Source organism: Oncorhynchus mykiss, chromosome 10 (assembly GCF_057628025.1).
Source record: "Oncorhynchus mykiss isolate SJ-2025 chromosome 10, ASM5762802v1, whole genome shotgun sequence".
Taxonomy (NCBI): Eukaryota; Metazoa; Chordata; class Actinopteri; order Salmoniformes; family Salmonidae; genus Oncorhynchus; species Oncorhynchus mykiss.
The window spans coordinates 25,569,745-25,589,691 of NC_143031.1; positions in this window are offsets into that span (position 1 = coordinate 25,569,745).

The following is a 19,947-nucleotide window of genomic DNA, read 5'->3' on the forward strand; positions in this document are numbered from 1 at the left end:
CTATGATATCCAAAAGTTACTTCCGTCCGTATGTAATAACATAAAAAAACATTCTGGGCTAATTATGAAATTAAATAACTCAGAAGAAAACAAATACTGCAAAGTTGCTTAGGAGCTAGAAGCAGAGCTTCCATGTGTCGGCACCATCGACCCTAAGCACACAGCCAAGACAACGCAGTAGTGGCTTCAGGACGAGTCTCTGAATGTCCTTGAGTGGCCCAGTCAAAGCCGGGACCTGAACCCGATTAAACATCTCTGGAGAGACCTGAAAAAATCTGTGCAGCAACGCTCCCCATCCAACCTGACAGAGCTTGAGAGGATCTGCATAGAAGAATGGGAGAAATTCCCCAAATATAGGTGTGCCAAGCTTGTAGCGTTATACCCAAGAAGACTTGAGGATGTAATCATTGCCAAAGGTGCTTCAACTCAGTACTGAGTCAAGGGTCTGAATACCTATGTAAATGTTATATTTCAGTATTTTATTTTACATACATTACCGTTCAAAAGTTTGGGGTCACTTATAAATGTCCTTGTATTTGAAAGAAAAGTAATTTTAGGTTGTAACGATCGTTGTCCTCCTCAGATGAGGAATAGGAAGGCTCAGACCAAAATGCAGCGTTGTAAGTGTCCATGTTAATTTAAAAAAATAAACTGAACACTGCAATAACCAAAAAACAAAGAGAGAGAGTGAACGAAATGAAACAGTTCTGTAAGGTGAAGACACACAAAACAGAAAACAACTACCAACAAACGCAGGTGGGAACAGGCTACCTAAGTATGGTTCTCAATCAGAGACAACGATAGACAGCTGCCTCTGATTGGGAACCATACCAGGCCAAACACAGAAATACAAAACATAGAACAAAAGCATAGAATGCCCACCCCAACTCACGCCCTGACCAAACCAAAAATAGAGACATAAAAGAAGGAACTAAGGTCAGAACGTGACATATGTCCATTAAAATAACATCAAATTGATCAGAAATACAGTGTAGACATTGTTAATGTTGTAAATGACCATTGTAGCTAGAAACTGACCATTTTTTAAATGAAATATATACAAAGGCGTACAGAGGCACATTATCAGCAACCATCACTCCTGTGTTCCAATGCCACATTGTGTTAGCTAATCCAAGTTTATAATTTAAAAGGCTAATTGATCATTAGAAAACCCTTTTGCAATTATGTTAGCACAGCTGAAATCTGATGTCCTGATTAAAGAAGCAATAAAACTGTCCTTCTTTAGACTAGTTGAGTATCTGGAGCACCAGCATTTGTGGGTTCGATTACAGGTTCAAAATGGCCGGAAACAAATAACTTTCTTCTGAAACTCATCATTCTATTCTTGTTCTGAGAAATGAAGGCTATTCCATGTGAGAAATTGCCAAGAAACTGAAGATCTCGTACAACTCTGTGTACAAGTCCCTTCACAGAACAGCACAAACTGGCCCTAACCAGATTAGAAAGAGGAGTGGGAGGCCCTGGTGCACAACTGAGCAAGAGGACAAGTACATTAGAGTGTCTAGTTTGAGAAACAGATGCTTCACAAGTTCTCAACTGGCAGCTTCATTAAATAGTACCCGCAAAACACCAGTCTCAACATCAACAGTGAAGCGGTGACTCCTGGATGCTGGCCTTCTAGGCAGAGTGTCCAGTGTCTGTGTTCTTTTGCCCATATTAATATTTCCTTTTTATTGGCCAGTCTGAAATATGGCTTTTTCTTTGCAACTCTGCCTAGAAGGCCAGCATCCCGGAGTCGCCTCTTCACTGTTGACGATGAGACAGTGCAATGAAATGTTTACTTGCAGGTTAACCTCTGGACAATGCAATAACAATAGAAAAACATGTAAGTAAGTGAATAAAAAGACTAATACAAATAAAAGCTCAATTAAATTATTTCACCAGTTTTTTTAAAAACAAACAATAGATACATAGTATCACACAGCCTGGAGTGGTGGGTGCAGAGTCAAGCGCAGAGAGCAGAGGATAATGGGGGAAACCGGACTTTATTGCGGCATCCAAAACACACGCCCAAAACAACAGGCGAATATCCAAAAGTGTCCAACCCAGAGAGCACAACACGCAACAACCTTGACTAACAGAAAACAAGCCCGCACAAAAACAGGCGGGCCTAACAGGCTTCAATAGTCCTGGATCAAAACTAAAACAAGACACAGGTGCAAACAATAAGACATAACAAACAGAAAAGGAAAAGGGAATCGGTGGCAGCTAATAGACCGGCGACGACGACCTCCGAGGGCCGCCCGAACAGGCAGGGGAGCCACCTTCGGTGGAAGTCGTGACACATAACCTATATAGACATAAGATACATGTGCCAAGCATGTTTACCTGTAGAATTGGTTATAAGACCTTTATAGACGTGGTTACACCTTGCATTAACATGTGGTTTTTGTCATCTGATCAAGATTTGTTGCATCTATACATGATAATAAAATGTGTCTCTTATCAGTCCACTTTGTCCTTATTGTGACTAGATTCCCTGGTCCCTCTCTGTATGATAATGTTTAATTAGACCTGACTAAAATAGATAATGGATTTATTGTGAAGGTATACTGTATATTAAATCGATTTATTCTACATTTTCCATCAAGACAGAACTGCTGAAGGGGGCGGAATTGCAATCTACTGTGGAGAGAGTCTGCAGAGTTCTGTCATACTATCCAGGTCTATGCCCAAACAGTTCAAGCTTCTACTTTTAAAGATCCATCTCTCCAGAAACAAGTCCCTCACTGTTGCTGCTTGTTATAGAGCCCCCTCAGCTCCCAGCAGGGCCCTGGACACCATATGTGAATTGATTGCCCCCCATCTATTGCCAGAGTTCGTATTGCTTGGTGACCTAAATTGGGATATGCTTTACACCCTGGCCGTCCTACAATCTAAGCTAGATGCCCTCAATTTCACTCTAGACCCAAACTGTCACAGACCTATATTCATCCTGCCCTGCCTTTCTAAAGACTGCGAAAGCCAAGTTAACAAACAGATCACTGACCAATTTGAATCCCACCATACCTTCTCCGCTATGCAATCTGGTTTCCGAGCTGGTCACACATGCACCTCAGCCACGCTCAAGGTCCTAAACGATATCATAACCGCCATCGATAAAAGACAGTACTGTGTAGCCGTCTTCATCGATCTGGCCAAGGCTTTCAACTCTGTCAATCACCATATTCTTATCGGCAGACTCAACAGCCTTGGTTTCTCAAATGACTGCCTCGCCTGGTTTACTAACTACTTCTCAGATAGAGTTCAGTGTGTCAAATCGGAGGGCCTGTTGTCCGGACCTCTGGCAGTCTCTATGGGGGTGCACACAGGGTTCAATTCTCGAGCCTACCTTTTCTCTGTATATATAAATTATTGTCGCTCTTGCTACGGGTGATTCTTTGATCCACCTCTATGCAAACAACACCATTCTGTATTCATCCTGCCCTTCTTTGGACACTGTGTTAACAAACCTCCGAACGAGCTTCAACGCCACACAACACTACATCACTCCACTTCACAAAATGCATGCTCTTCAACCGATCGCTGCCCGCACCCACCCGCCCGACTAGCATCACTACTCTGGACGGTTCTGACTTAGAATATGTGGACAAGTATAAATACCTAGGTCTGGTTAGACTGTAAACTCTCCTTCCAGACTCACATTAAGCATCTTCAATCCAAAGTTAAATTTAGAATTGGCTTCCTATTTCGCAAACAAAGCATCCTTCACTCATGATGCCAAACATACCCTCATAAAACTGACTATCCTTCCGATCCTTGACTTCAGCGATGTCATTTACAAAATAGCCTCCAACACTCTACCTAGCAAATTGGATGTAGTCTATCACAGTGCCATCCGTTTTGTTACCAAAGCCCCATATATTACACCCACCACTGTGACCTGTATGATCTCGTTGGCTGGCCCTCGCTACATATTCGTCGCCAAACCCTCTGGCTCCAGGTCATCTATCAGTCTTTGCTAGGTAAAGCTCCGCCTTATCTCAGCTCACTGGTCACCATAGCAGCACCCACTCGTAGCATGCGCTCCAGCCGGTATATTTTACTGGTCATCCCCAAAGCCAACACCTCGTTTGGCCGCCTTTCCTTCCAGTTCTCTGAAGCCAATGACTGGAACCAATTGCAAAAATCACTGAAGCTGGAGACTCATATCTCACTCACTACCTTTAAGCATCAGCTGTCAGAGCAGCTTACCGGTCACTGCAGCTGTACACAGCCCATCTGTAAACAGCCCATCCAACCAACTACCTACCTCATCCCCATATTTGTTTTTGTTTTTCTGCTCTTTTGCACACCAGTATTTCTTCTTGCACATCCTCATCTGGACATCTATCACTCCAGTGTAAATGGCTAAATTGTAATTACTTCGCCACTATTGGCCTATTTATTGCCTTACCTACTTACTTCATTTTGCACACACTGTATACATATTTTTCTATTGTGTTATTGACTGTACGTTTGTTTATTCCATGTGTATCTCTGTGTTGTTGTTTTTGTCGGACTGCTTTGCTTTATCTTGGCCAGGTCGCAGTTGTAAATGAGAACTTCTTCTCAACTGGCCTACCTGGTTAAATAAAGGTGAAATGAAATGTAAATGTCGATATTCCAAAGGCAGTGGTTAGTATGCGTGGAGGCCTGGTGATGCTAAAAGGGCTTATGTTAATTAACGGTCAATTAACTTGAGACCGGCAGGCTTTACATGACAATAACCGGCTGACAAAATGTAATGACAGCCATAGCCCTAGTCATGACTGCATCACAATGTAAATGAAGGGTGGATTTGTTTCAATCCTGCGAACACACACGAGACACCCACATCAAACTATACCCGAAAACAACTCACGTTTGAATTCAGTCATGGCCGCTAGCAACAGAATAATAGGTGTACAGAGTGGTGATGGAGAGCGATACAACCGACAAGACACAGCAACCGCAACAGAAGATTAGGTGATGGAGAGCGACACACCAGACAAGACACAGAGACAGCAACAGAAGAATATGATATGATGAAGAGAGACACCAGAAGCACAGAACAGGCCATAAGAGGATAGACAAATGATACAATAACAAACAAGACACAGACAACAACAGACAAGACACAGAGGGGGCAGATGGAGAGAGAACAAAGGTAGGTTGCGCACACAATGGCATTTTATTGCTTTGAAATGTATAGGAATGAAGGATGTAGTGAATGTTGTCAGTCTGGTGCAGAAGGATTGTTCTACTCAGTTATATCACCATCACCAGCTGGGTGTTCTGTGTGCAAGGAGTTCTGAATATTTGTTTGATTTGTTTGATTTATTGCTTCAAGCTGCTCTATATATTCTAATTTGTTTTGTTTCTTTTCACAAATTATAACAGGTGAAAAACAGACAGTGAAATGTAAAACATAGTTTACAAAAAAATATGCAGGTGAGGTGAAACAATATGTGATATTACTATTAAAACAATTGTTTACTTTTACACTTTTTCCAACCAGAACAGGAAGAGAGAGGAGGGTAGACAAGAGACAGGAACAGAAGAGAGCAGACAAAAGCGACAGCAACAGACAACACAGAGAAAGCTATGGAGAGAGAAAGAGGAGGGAGGGAGCACACAGTAGACTGTATCAATTAAAGCTGCTCTATTAATATCAATTACTGCAAAGTTTGTGTGTGTGTGTGTGTGTGTGTGTGTGTGTGTGTGTGTGTGTGTGTGTGTGTGTGTGTGTGTGTGTGTGTGTGTGTGTGTGTGTGTGTGTGTGTGTGTGTGTGTGTGTGTGGGAACGTGTGGGAACGTGTGTGGGAACGTGTGTGTGTGTGGGAACGTGTGTGTGTGGGAACGTGCGTGAACGTGCACTTTTTAAAACCTCTACAGGATCGTTGGGTCTCCCGCAGGACGGTTGAGCTACTGTAGGCTAATGCTATTAACATGAGGTTGTAAGTAACCACAAAAATTCCCAGGACATAGACATATCTGATATTGGCAGAAAGCTTAAATTATTGTTAATCTAACTGCACTGTCCAATTTACAGTAGCTATTACAGTGAAATAATACAATGCTATTGTTTGAGGAGAGTGCACAGTTATGAACTTGAAAATGTATTAATAAACCAATTAGGCACATTTGGGCAGTCTTGATATAACATTTTTGAACAGAAATACAATGGTTCATTGGATCAGTCTAAAACATTGCACATACACTGCTGCCATCTAATGGCCAAAATCTAAATTGTGCCTTTGCTGGAATGATAGATTATGGCCATTCTCTTGCATTTTAAAGATAATGGTACAAACAAATACAAAAGAAAGCATGTTTTTTTCTTTTGTATTGTTTTTTACCAGATCTCAAGTGTTATGTTCTCCTACATTCATTTAACATTTCTACAAACTTCAAACTGTTTCCTTTCAAATGGTATCAAGAATATGCACATCCTTGCTTCAGGTCCTGAGCTACAGGCAGTTTGATTTGGGTATGTCATTTTAGGCAAAAATTGAAAAAAAGTGGCGGATCCTTGGCTCATTGGACAGGTCAGAGTCTATGTTTGAAGTTATTAAGTGGTATGGAGGTTTTTGGCAATACACTGTAGATATATGCGTTCCAGAATAGAGAGTAGAGAGTGTTTAAGAGTAGAGAGACCCACAGTAGCTACTGTAATTGAATACTCTGCTGTGACAGGTGGGAAGGTGCAAGCTACCTGAAAAATATTAATTATCTCATTGTACAGCTTCTACCCTCAAGCCATAAGACTGCTGAGCAAATAATCAAATGGCCACCTGGACTAATCACTTTACCCCTACAGTACTTACATGTACAAATTACCTCGACTAACCTGTACCCCCGCACATTGACTCAGTACCGGTACCCCCTGTATATAGCTTCATTATTGTTATTTCATTTTGTAACTTTTTATTTGTATAACATTTTTTTACTTTAGTTTATTTAGTAAATATTTTGTTAACTCAATTTTTAAAAACTGCATTGTTGGTTAAGGGCTCGTATGTAAGCATTTCACGGTAAGGGCCACACCTGTTGTATTCGGCGCATCTGACAAATACAATTTGATTTGATTTGATCTCTCAATGTTAATCTCAAATTGAACCAAATTCATGCATTTAGCTGTTGAAATTCCTAACCTTGTCTATAGATGTTTTCATTTTACAAGTCAACAGAAATACAACTGACGTGTTTGAGAGACTGTGCTGTAAAGAGAAATGATGATCGATGAATTGGAATCTCTAACCGTATGGATGCATTTCTAACTCTTCTCCACTAGATGGCAGAGTGGTACTCTTTATTAACATTTCTGGATCCATAGGCTGACTTGACCCTAACTGGCTTGTCTCAGATGCATACTGCTATGTAGTAGCAATTCAATTTTATATATGTATCCGCTCAAAATCTATTGATTTCATAGTTTGGACCAGTATTTGTCAGTGAACTGGCCCTTGAAGGGTTAAACAATGACTAGTCCACCTCCAGCCTCAGCAATTGAGAATCCCTGTCACATTTCACCAGACAGTACCAAGTGTTGGAATAACTTGTCAATAATCAACTGACTGGCTTTCTTGATGTATATACTATAGTATGCAATCTGTTTTCCGCTCAGGTTATGGATGTGTCACTGCAACCTTAAAGGTCCTCAATGAAATGAAGAGCAAAAGTCTGATGATGACAGTGGATGAAATTGTGAGATGTTTGTCTGTAGCTTGTGTGGCTGTCTAAAGGCCAAATTTGGAGCTCAATAGAAGCGTCTGGTCTGGTGCCCTGTTATGAAACAATCTGGCAGATACTGGAGAGACAGAGAAAGAGAGGGAGAGACAAACAGAGAGAGAGAGAGAGAGAGAGAGAGAGAGAGAGAGAGAGAGAGAGAGAGATAGAGTAGTCCCACAGGCTGTTCCACAAATATGTCTGTTTAGTTCAAAATGTTCCCTCGGAGGAATGCCACTGGCCCATCTCTGCTGTTCCCTTCCATCGCAGTGAGGATAGAGAGAGAGTAAACACCCACTGCTTGTCGCTCTCCTCGGTGTTAAGTGGCAGTAAATAGGTTACATAAACTTGGACCTATCAAATTTTCCCTGTTTATTATTTTGGGGAAACAATTTACGTAATTATAAGTCTGTGGGTGTCATAATCTTGGAAATGAGCGGACCAAGGCGCAGCGTGAGTATAGTTCCACATATTTATTTAAGTGAAACTAACAAAACAAAATAACAACCTTACAAAGACAGTGAGGCCGTAGTGCCCAAACACACTAACAAACAATCAATATCCCACAAACACAGGTGTGTAAAAATGATACCTAAATATGATCCCCAATTAGAGGCAACGATTTCCAGCTGCCTCTAATTGGGAACGAAACCAAAACACCAACGAAGAAATGTTAAACTAGAACAACCCTTGTCACGCCCTGACCTACTACACCATAGAGAAACAAGGGCTCTCTGTGGTCAGGGCGTGACAGTGGGAGAAATATTGTATGTTCTTATTACTGTATGTTCTCCTGGAAACGTATTGGAGTCAACCCTGTTATTAAAATGTTAAAACTATTTAACCCTTGTGTGGTGTTCGGGTCTGTGAGACCCATTTTCAATGTTTACTGAAAGAAAAATTATACAATTAATAATTTTTTCAACCTGAGACTCAATGGCCTCATTTTCTGGACCCGAGGGTAATAAAAGTGTGGGAAAATGTGTGTGTGTAGGTGAAAACAAGTCGAAATGAAACAAAGGTTTGCTATGTGAATTGGCTTCCTATTTCGCAACAAAGCATCCTTCACGCATGCTGCCAAACATACCCTTGTAAAACTGTCCATCCTACCAATCCTCGACTTTGGCGATGTAATTTACAAAATAGACTCCAATACCCTACTCAACAAATTGGATACAGTCTATCACAGTGCCATCCGTTTTGTCACCAAAGCCCATATACTACCCACCATTGTGACCTGTACGCTCTCGTTGGCTGGCCCTCGCTTCATACTCGTCGCCAAACCCCCTGGCTCCATGTCATCTACAAGACCCTGCTAGGTAAAGCTCCCCCTTATCTCAGCTCGCTGGTCACCATAGCATCACCCACCCGTAGCAGGCGCTCCAGCAGGTATATCTCTCTGGTCACCCCCAAAACCAATTCTTTCTGTGGCCGCCTCTTCTTCCAGTTCTCTGCTGCCAATGACTGGAACGAACTACAAAAATCTCTGAAACTGGAAACACTTGTCTCCCTCACTAGCTTTAAGCACCAGCTGTCAGAGCAGCTCACAGATTACTGCACCTGTACATAGCCCACCTGTAATTTAGCCCAAACAACTACCTCTTTCGCTACTGTATTTATTTTATTTTATTTATTTATTTATTTTGCTCCTTTGCACCCCATTATTTTTATTTCTACTTTCCACATTCTTCCACTGCAAATCTACCATTCCAGTGTTTTACTTGCTATATTGTATTTACTTTGCCACCATGGCCTTTTTTTGCCTTTACCTCCCTTATCTCACCTCATTTGCTCACATCGTATAAAGACTTGTTTCTACTGTATTATTGACTGTAGGTTTGTTTTACTCTGTGTCGTTGTATGTGTCGAACTGCTTTGCTTTATCTTGGCCAGGTCGCAATTGTAAATGATAATTTGTTCTCAACTTGCCTACCTGGTTAAATAAAGGTGAAATAAAAAATAAATAAATAAATGTGCCTTCACTCTGTCTTCCTCTTCCCTGGGCCTGCTGTTTCAACATAGCACCAATAACCTGTCTGTCTCCCTGCCTGTCTGGCTGTCTACTGCTTTTCTCCCAATCTTTATAATTTGTATTGTGTGAAAGTACATAATATCTTGCTGGAACCTGCACAATGTTATTACATAACATTATTTTGATACTTTGTAAAAAATTTTAAAAAATCTGTATTTTCCCACACTCTACCCCAGCCAGGTGCAAATTGGGGAGAGAGACAACAAATAAATAGCTTTTCATGTGTGGCTCCTTACCTCAATCAATCAGTATGGCAAAAATAGTCTCTGCTCAGAAAGCCTTAGAAATCATTTTTGCAGAGAGAGAAGCTAGTATGGAAGGACCGTCTTCCACTTTAGAAGATGAAGAATTTTCAGAATTTGAGGATCATGTCTCTGTCAATTCGGAGTTTGACAGTGAGTTGGAGAGGATGAGATTGACCCTCAGCCAGCCCCAGGACCAGCCCATCAGCAACCAGCCCCAGGACCAACCCATCAGCAACCAGCCCCAGGACCAGCCCATCAGCAACCAGCCCCAGGACCAGCCCATCAGCAACCAGCCCCAGGACCAGCCCATCAGCAACCAGCTCATCAATAGCCTACAGGAGGAAAAATATGGATGTAAAAATAATGTTAAATTGAATGGCCCAAGGAATGAGTCACCCCGCATGGCTGCCAATGTGATAAGGATGCAACCAGGGCCGACGCAGATGGCAGCTACTTATGTGTAGGACATAAAGTCTTCCTTTGAACTGTTCATCCCAGACACCATCCAGAAAATCATTCTGGACTGCACTAATTTGGAGGGAAGGTGTGTTTTTTTTTGTTCATTCCAGACACCATCCAGAAAGTAATTCTGCACTAATTTGGAGGGACGGCATGTTTTTGGAGAGAGATGGAAGGAGATGGACCAAACTCATTTACATACATACTTTGAGGTTCTTATCCTTGCTGGTGTTTTCAGATCCAATGGGGAATCCACAGAATCCCTGTGGGCTGCAGAACCTGGCAGAGAACTTTTCAGTGCAACAATGTCTCTGGAAAACTTCCACATTATTTCAAGGAATATCCACTTCGATAACCGAGACACCAGACCAGCAAGGCGGCAGAGAGACAAGCTAGCTGCAATCAGGTCAGTGTGGGACAAGTGGGTAGACCCTTTTACAACCCTGGGCCCAACGTTACTGTTGATGAGCAACTTATGCCATTTAGGGGCCGCTGCCCCTTCAGGCAGTAGATACCTTCTAAACCCGCAAAATATGGAATCAAGATCTATGCTGCCTGTGATGCTTCATCATATGCATTGCACTTGCACGTGTATATGGGGAAGCTAGATGGAGGAGGCCCTGAGAAGAACCAAGGGATGCTGTAACTATATAAAATTGAAGTTGGAAGTTTACATACACTTAGGTTGGAGTCATTAAAACTCGTTTTTCAACCACACCACAAATTTTTGTTAACAAACTGTATTTTTGGCAAGTCGGTTAGGACATCTACTTTGTACATGACACAAGTCATTTTTCCAACAATTATTTACAGACAGATTATTTCACTTATAATTCACTGTATCACAATTCCAGTGGGTCAGAAGTTTACATACACTAAGTTGACTGTGCATTTAAACAGCTTGGAAAATTCCAGAAAATTATGTCATGGCTTTAGAGTTTTGCCTACCTTCAAACTCAGTGCCTCTTTGCTTGACATCATGGGAAAATCTAAATAAATCAGCCAATACCTCAGAAAGAACATTGTAGACCTCTACAAGTCTGGTTCATCCTTTGGAGCAATGTCCAAACACCTGAAGGTACCATGTTCATCTGTACAAACAATAGTATGCAAGTATAAACACCATGGGACCACGCAGCCGTCATACTGCTCAGGAAGGAGACGCGTTCTGTCTTCAAGAGATGAATGTACTTTGGTGCAAAAAAGTGCAAATCAATCACAGAACAACAGCAAAGGACCTTGTGAAGATGCTGGAGGAAACAGATACAATTGTATCTATATCCACAGTCAAACGAGTCCTATATCGCATAACCTGAAAGGCCGCTTAGCAAGGAAGAAGCCACTGCTCCAAAACTGGCATAAAAAAAGCTAGACTACGGTTTGCAACTGCACATGGGACAAATGTTGTACTTTTTGGAGAAATGTCCTCTGGTCTGATGAAACAGTAATAGAACTGTTTGGCCATAATGACCATCGTTATGTTTGGGGGGAAAAGGGGGATGCTTGCAAGCTGAAGAACACCATCCCAACCGTGAAGCACGGGGGTGACAGCATCATGTTGTGGGGGTGCTGTGCTGCAATAGATGGCATTATGAGGTAGGAAAATGATGTGGAAAATATTGAAGCAACATCTCAAGACATCAGTCAGGAAGTTAAAGCTTGGTCGCAAATGGGTATTCCAAATGGACAATGACCCCAAACATACTTCTAACGTAATTGCTGAAGGACAACAAAGTCAAGGTATAAAGGAGGCCTACAAACCTGACTCAGTAACACCAGCTCTGTCAGGAGGAATGGGCCAAAATTCACCCAACTTATTGTGGGAAGCTTGTGGAAGGCTACCCAAAACGTTTGACCCAAGTTAAACAATTTAAAGGCAATGCTACCAATGCTATGTAAACTTCTGATTTACTAGGAATGTGATGAAAGAAATAAAATAGGTGTGTGTCTTTCCAAATCATCTCCAAGCAATTTGATTTATTACGGTGGACTCCAATGAAATTGCAGAAACATCTCAAGGATGGATCAATGGAAACAGGATACACCTGAGCTCAATTTCGAGTCTAAAAAAAAACATTCTGAAAACTTATGTAAATAAGATATTTATGTTTTTTATTTTTAATGCATTTGAGAAAATGTGTAAAAACCTGTTTCGCATTGTCATTATGGGGCATTGTGTGTAGATTGATGAGGAACTGCTTTTATTTAATCTGTTTTAGAATAAGGCTTTAATGTAACAAAATGTGTAAAAAGGGAAGGGGTCTGATTACTTTCCAAATGCACTGCATTTAGCAGTCTTATAGCTTGGGAGTAGGAGCTGTTCAAGACTTGGTGCTTCAGCACTGCTTGCAGTGTGGTAGCAGAGAGAACAGGAGGAAAGGTTATCTAGAGTTGTTTTGTCTCTAGTTGGACAGGGGACAAGCTGGTAGTACTAAGGTAAGACAGATTTCAGGTTCCCTGCATTAAAACCACCGGCCACTAGCAGTTCCGCCTCTGGATGAACATTTTATTGTTTGCTTATTGCCCTATACAGCTCGCTGAGTGTGGTCTTATTGCCCTATACAGCTCATTGAGTGTGGTCTTATTGCCCTATACAGCTCGCTGAGTGTGGTCTTATTGCCCTATACAGCTCGTTGAGTGTGGTCTTCTTGCCCTATACAGCTCGCTGAGTGTGGTCTTATTGCCCTATACAGCTCGCTGAGTGTGGTCTTATTGCCCTATACAGCTCGATGAGTGTGGTCTTATCGCCCTATACAGCTCGCTGAGTGTGGTCTTCTTGCGCTATACAGCTCATTGAGTGTGGTCTTATTGCCCTATACAGCTCGTTGAGTGTGGTCTTATTGCCCTATACAGCTCGCTGAGTGTGGTCTTATTGCCCTATACAGCTCGCTGAGTGTGGTCTTATTGCCCTATACAGCTTGTTGAGTGTGGTCTTATTGCCCTATACAGCTCGTTGCGTGTGGTCTTATTGCCCTATACAGCTCGCTGAGTGTGGTCTTATTGCCCTATACAGCTCGCTGAGAGTGGTCTTATTGCCCCATACAGCTCGCTGAGTGTGGTTTTATTGCCCTATACAGCTCACTGAGTGTGGTCTTATTGCCCTATACAGCTCGCTGAGTGTGGTCTTATTGCACTATACAGCTCGCTGAGTGTGGTCTTATTGCCCTATACAGCTCGCTGAGTGTGGTCTTATTGCCCTATACAGCTCGCTGAGTGTGGTCTTATTGCCCTATACAGCTCGTTGAGTGTGGTCTTATTGCCCTATACAGCTCGTTGAGTGTGGTCTTATTGCCCTATACAGCTCGTTGAGTGTGGTCTTATTGCCCTATACAGCTCGCTGAGTGTGGTCTTATTGCCCTATACAGCTCGCTGAGTGTGGTCTTATTGCCCTATACAGCTCGCTGAGTGTGGTCTTATTGCCCTATACAGCTCGCTGAGTGTGGTCTTATTGCCCTATACAGCTCGATGAGTGTGGTCTTATTGCCAGCATTGGTTTGAGGTAGAATACAGAAAGCTACAAAAAATATAGATCAAAACCTTCTTGGTAAATAGTATGACAGCTTCATCATGAGGTATTCTAACTCAGGCAAGTAGAACCTCGAGAATTCCTTACTATTAGAGATCATGCACCAGCTATTGTTAACAAAGAGAGACACACCTCCCCCTTCAGCTTACCAGAAGAAGCCATTCTGTCCTGCCGATGCATGGAAAAAAATCTGTGGACACCTACTCGTTGAACATCTCATTCCAAAATCCTGGGCATTAATATGGAGTTGGTCCCCCCTTTGCTGCTATACTCTTCTGCTAAGGCTTATCACTAGATATTGGAACTTGCTTCCATTCAGTCACAAAAGCATTAGTGAGGTCGTGCACTGATGTTGGGTGATTAGGCCTGGCTCGCAGTCGGCGTTCCAACTCACCCCAAAGGTGTTCGATGGGGTTGAGGCCAGGGCTCTGTGCAGGCCAGTCAAGTTCTTTCACACTGATCTTGACAAACCATTTATGTATGGACCTTGCTTTGTGCATATGGGGGCATTGTCATGCTGAAACAGGAAAGGGCCTTTCACAAGCTGTTGCCACAAAGCTGGAAGCACAGAATCGTCTAGAATGTCATTGTATGCTGTAGCGTTAAGATTTCCCTTCACTGGAACTTAGGGGCTTAGCCCGAACCATGAAAAACAACCCCAGACCATTATTCTTCCTCCAGCAAACTTTACAGTTTGCACTATGCATTTGGCCAGGTAGCGTTCTCCTGGCATCTGCCAAACCCAGATTTGTGCTGTTGGACTGCCAGATGGTGAAGCGTGAGTCCAATGGCGTAGAGCTTTACTCCACTCCAGCCAATGATTGGCATTGTGCATGTGTAACCGATGTGAAATGGCTAGCTAGTTAGCGGTGGTGTGAGCTAATATAACTCAAATTCCAGGGGTTCCTAACCCCATTTTGATATCTGAAAATTCTGAAAAATACAAGGTCAAATAATGATGCCAGTGATATTTAGGTTGGAAAGTCAAAGCTCTAGAAAGAGTCCTGAGTTCCCGAGTTGTAATTCGGAGTTGGATGACTGTTCAAAACTATTTTTCCCAGTTGGAGCTAGTTTTCTTTCCCACTTATCTTGAACGCACTGAAGTCGGAGATTTCCGAGTTCCCAGTTGTTTTGAACGCGGCATTAATTAATGCTCAGAGGCAGATGGCAGGGTATTCCCTTGGAGTCAGGAACCAAATCTCCTCTGTAGTGTCCCATGAATGCATTCGGTCATATGACAACTCAAGCAACTGTTCAATTTCATTTACTGCCATGTCACAGTCAAACAGATTGGGAAGTAAGTTCCAAAGTGCTCTTCCATTGTGAATGACAACAGTTCCTCTCTCAATGCAAAAAATCTTTCCAACACTCCCCCTCGATAACCACCAAGTCTCGGTATGAAATAGAACATTTTCATGCTCTGATCCCATATCTCCACATAGTTTTACAAACAGGCATGCACGCTGTGGATATAGTTTGATGTAGTTTACAATCGAAGTTACCTGCTGCAGTACATCGCCGAGTACTGTGCCTCAGCTCTTTTCCCGCAGTGCCTTCGGTGTATCATACAACGCATACATATGGCAGAGGGAGAGACATTCATAACTAGAGTGCAGAGGCTGGCCTGCTGTCCCACCATAGATGGAGCCCCATCTGTGTAAAAGCCCGCCATTTGATCCCATGGAATCGTTTTTTCGTCAAAATATAGCCACGCTCACACTGTCTCACCTAGCTATCTTAAGATTGGAGCCCCATCTGTGTAAAAGCCCACCATTCGATCCCATGGAATCGTTTTTTCGTCAAAATATAGCCACGCTCACACTGTCTCACCTAGCTATCTTAAGATGCACTAATTGTAAGTTGCTCTGGATAAGATTGTCTGTAAAATGACAAAAATGTAAATGTCCGTACAGTATGCAAGGCAAATAGCTTTTCAGGACCATATTAAAGCTCAGGCCAGGGATGGGTAACTGGCAAGCCGCAGGCCTCACCAATTTGACAGGTCCTCAAATGATTCCTGACAGTTAGAATAATAGCATACAGAAGGTGCAATTTTGAAAATGCGATTGTGCATCAGCAGTCACTCAACTAGCCCATGTCAGCAATAATTTTTTTGGACTGGTAAGTTAGTCTAGCGGCAAGCTATCTAAACTTGTAGCATGGTCGAATTACTGACTGGGGTATGGCCCATTGATCATCAGTTATCATTATAAAAAAACTGCAGACATTTGCCACCACCGAATGGTAAAATATGTAGAATTGCAGGAAATGAGCTATAAACCTGCTAACGTTCCTCTCAGCCTGATTGCAAAATTAGTAGGGGGGGTGATAAGTACTAAATGAAGACAGTAGTAAGCACTTGTGATTAATACAACCATAGCAAGTTTCCTGTGCAAACATAATACATTTTAACCGATTTTAGGTGAATTGATTGAGGATACTCTTGGGTTAACTTAGTCCACTCCTTTAGGGGAAAGAAACATTATTTGGCCACCTGATGGGAAAGCTTTGAACTGGAACATGAACACAACTCATCTTTGGGACACAAGGTATGAAAAGAGCAGACAATGTTGATTTGATTGATTTAATTCATATCTCTCATTGCAAAGACATGATTTTGGGACATACATTACTGTAACACACTGTATTGTGCTATAGGCTATATGCTATGCAAACAGTTTTTCTAATGTGAGCCATTTTCTGAAAACCCCAGGTTTGTTCAGACAGAGATTCTGAGGTTCCAGTTTTTTGATCATAACCACTTCACTTCCTAGACTGAACAAAAAGTCCTCTTGAAATGAATGGCTTTTTCTCACAGCGTGTGGCCGCAGCTGGCAGTATTGTTGCCCACTCTCATTCTCCGTCCAGAGAGACCGGGAGAGAAGGCCACGCTACAGGTACACACATGAAAGGAGTGCAATTATACCCACGTTTCCTTAAAACGTTGTGTTCACTGCTCTGCTTTGTATGGCGCTGTTTGGCTGTTTGAACGTTGTTGTTTATAGGTGTGATATTCAATTGCTATTTGTATAATTGAGCAGAAACAACTGATGATTACTGATTTTCAAGGTCTTGAGACTTGGCAACATTTTCAGTGATAACTTATGAACCAAAAATCAGACACTGTTTTTATATTGGAACTTATTTGTGCTTTTAGATGGTTGAAAGAAACCTGATGACACATTGGAAATTCAACTTAACTTTTGGCAGTCTTTTTGAGTGGGTGAATATAAGTTGTAATCTCATTGATAAACGTCTTAACCAAATATTACCCAATAATCCGCAGTGAAATGACGTAGTATGCCCAGTGGGTTGGATTCCAAGCTGCTGCTGATGCTGATTATGATGAAGATGGTGATGATAACGATGATGACAATGGTGATAATGTGGATGACGGTGGTGATGACGATGATGATGTCATTGATGACGACGCTATGATAGCAACCACAACAGAGAACTGCATATTCAGCCAACAGAAACTCTCCCAGCAGGCATGAGATCTTCCATCAACAGAAGTCAAATGTAAAGATCACCGATGTATCCATAAGCTGTTGTTGTGCGTAAAACAGATACTCTTATCACTAATATAATTTTCTAAACATGAGTGGTCTGTGTGCAATCCCACTACATTAAACACTGTACACTGCAGCCTCAGTCAAGCATACCATCCCTACACTGTCACAAAGGGTTTATGAATCACTACTAAACAGCATATGCCTCAGGAGGACAGCGGACATATGACATGACACTCTATGCTCAATGACATAACATCAGCTCCTGGGTAGTGGATGGGACATCACGTCATATCACATATTATATGCAGCTAACTGTCAGAAAGCAGTACTTTGTGAATGCAAATCATTCATATATGGCTCCTGTTGAGTGACTGTGACACCACATGGCTATAACAGATAAAGTGTGAGTTATGTCTGGTGATTTTACATTTAAATGTAAGTCATTTAGCAGACGCTCGTATCCAGAGCGACTTACAGTAGTGAGTGTATACATTTTTGTACTGTTTTTTTCATACTGGTGATGTTGACATACTTCAAAGACCGTAAATACTGTAAATTCTACATCAAATGGCATTTGGCTGTTTTGAATATGGAATGTAGTGGAGAAGTTTTGTCCTTCTCATTAGGGTAGATTTTGCACATATCATAACGGTTAAGAATGACAATGGTTACGAATGAGAAAACTGTTTGTCTCACAGTAAAGTATGTATGTGTCACGGACGTTAAAAGAAGAGGACCAAGGTGCAGCGTAGTGAGCGTACATTTTCTCTTTGTTTGGAAAATGACGCCGAACAAAACAATAAACACTACAAAAACAAACCGTGAAGCTAAAGGCTATGTGCCATAAACAAAGTCAACCTCCCACCAAGACAGGTGGAAAAAAGGGCTACCTAAGTGTGGTTCTCAATCTACCCGGCCAAAACATAGAAATACAAATAATAAAGTATAGAATACCCACCCCAACTCACACACTGTCCAAACCAAAATATAAACATAAACAGGATCTCTAAGGTCAGGGCGTGACAGTATCCCCCCCCCCCCCCCCCCCCAAAAGGTGCGGGGACCCTCGTCGCTGACCCCAGACTGGGCACCCTCGTTGCGGGCCCCGGACTGGGCACCACGTTGCGGGCCCCGGACTGGGAACCCTCGTTGCGGGCCCCGGACTAGGCACCCTCGTCTCTGGAGGCTCCGGACTGGAGATCGTCTCTGGAGGCTCCGGACTAGAGACCGTCTCTGGAGGCTCCGGACTGAAGGACGTCGCTGGAGGCTCCGGACTGAAGGACGTCGCTGGAGGCTCCGGACTGAAGGACGTCGCTCAAGGCTTTACCCAGTCCCCATCCAACATTACCCAGTCCCCATCCAACATTACCCAATCCCCATCCAACATTACCCAATCCCCATCCAACATTACCCAATCCCCATCCAACATTACCCAATCCCCATCCAACATTACCCAGTCCCCATCCAACATTACCCAGTCCCCATCCAACATTACCCAATCCCCACCCAACATTACCCAATCCCCATCCAACATTACCCAATCTCCATCCAACATGACCCAATCCCCATCCAACATTACCCAATCTCCATCCAACATGACCCAATCCCCATCCAACATTACCCAGTCCCTGTGTAACATATGGAGGATTGCATACCACTAAGTGCTTATCTACACTGAGTGTATAATACATTAGGAACGCATTCCTAATATTGAGTTGCGCTCACGTTTGCCCTCAGATAAGCATCAATTCGTCGGAGTATGGACTCTAAAAGGTGTTGAAAGCATTCCACAGGGATGCTGGCCAATGTTGACTCCTATGCTTACCACAGTTGTGTCAAGTCGGTTGGATGTCCATTGGGTGGTGGACCATTCTTGATATACATGGGAAACTGTTGAGCGGGAAAAAGCATTGCAGTCCTTGAAACACCCAAACCGGTTTGCCTGGCACCTTCTACCATACCCCGTTCAAAGGCACTTACATCTTTTGTCTGGCCAAATCACCCTCTGAATGGCACACATGCACAATCATTGTCTCAATTGTTTCAAGGCTTAAAAATCCTCCTTTAACCTGTCTCCTTCCCTTCATCTACACTGATTGAAGTGGATTTAACAAGTGACATCAATAAGGGATCACAGCTTTCACCTGGATTCACCTGATCAGTCTATGTCATGGAAAGAGATGGTGTTCCTAATGTTTCTACTTCCAGAGTATATTCTACTATTCAAATGTTTTATTCAGACATCTCGATTCTACTGTCATCTGTTTACAGTCTAATTACATCAGCGTGGTGGCGAAGTTCCTGGCTGTGTTCCAAATCGCACCCTATTCCCTATGTAGTGCAGTACATAGGGAATAGGGTGCCATTTGGGATGCATATCCTGAGTGTCACCCCCCTGCCGCAGCTCCCCTTTGTTACAGTAGTTACAGTCTTCATAATGGCTATTGTTTATTATTCAGT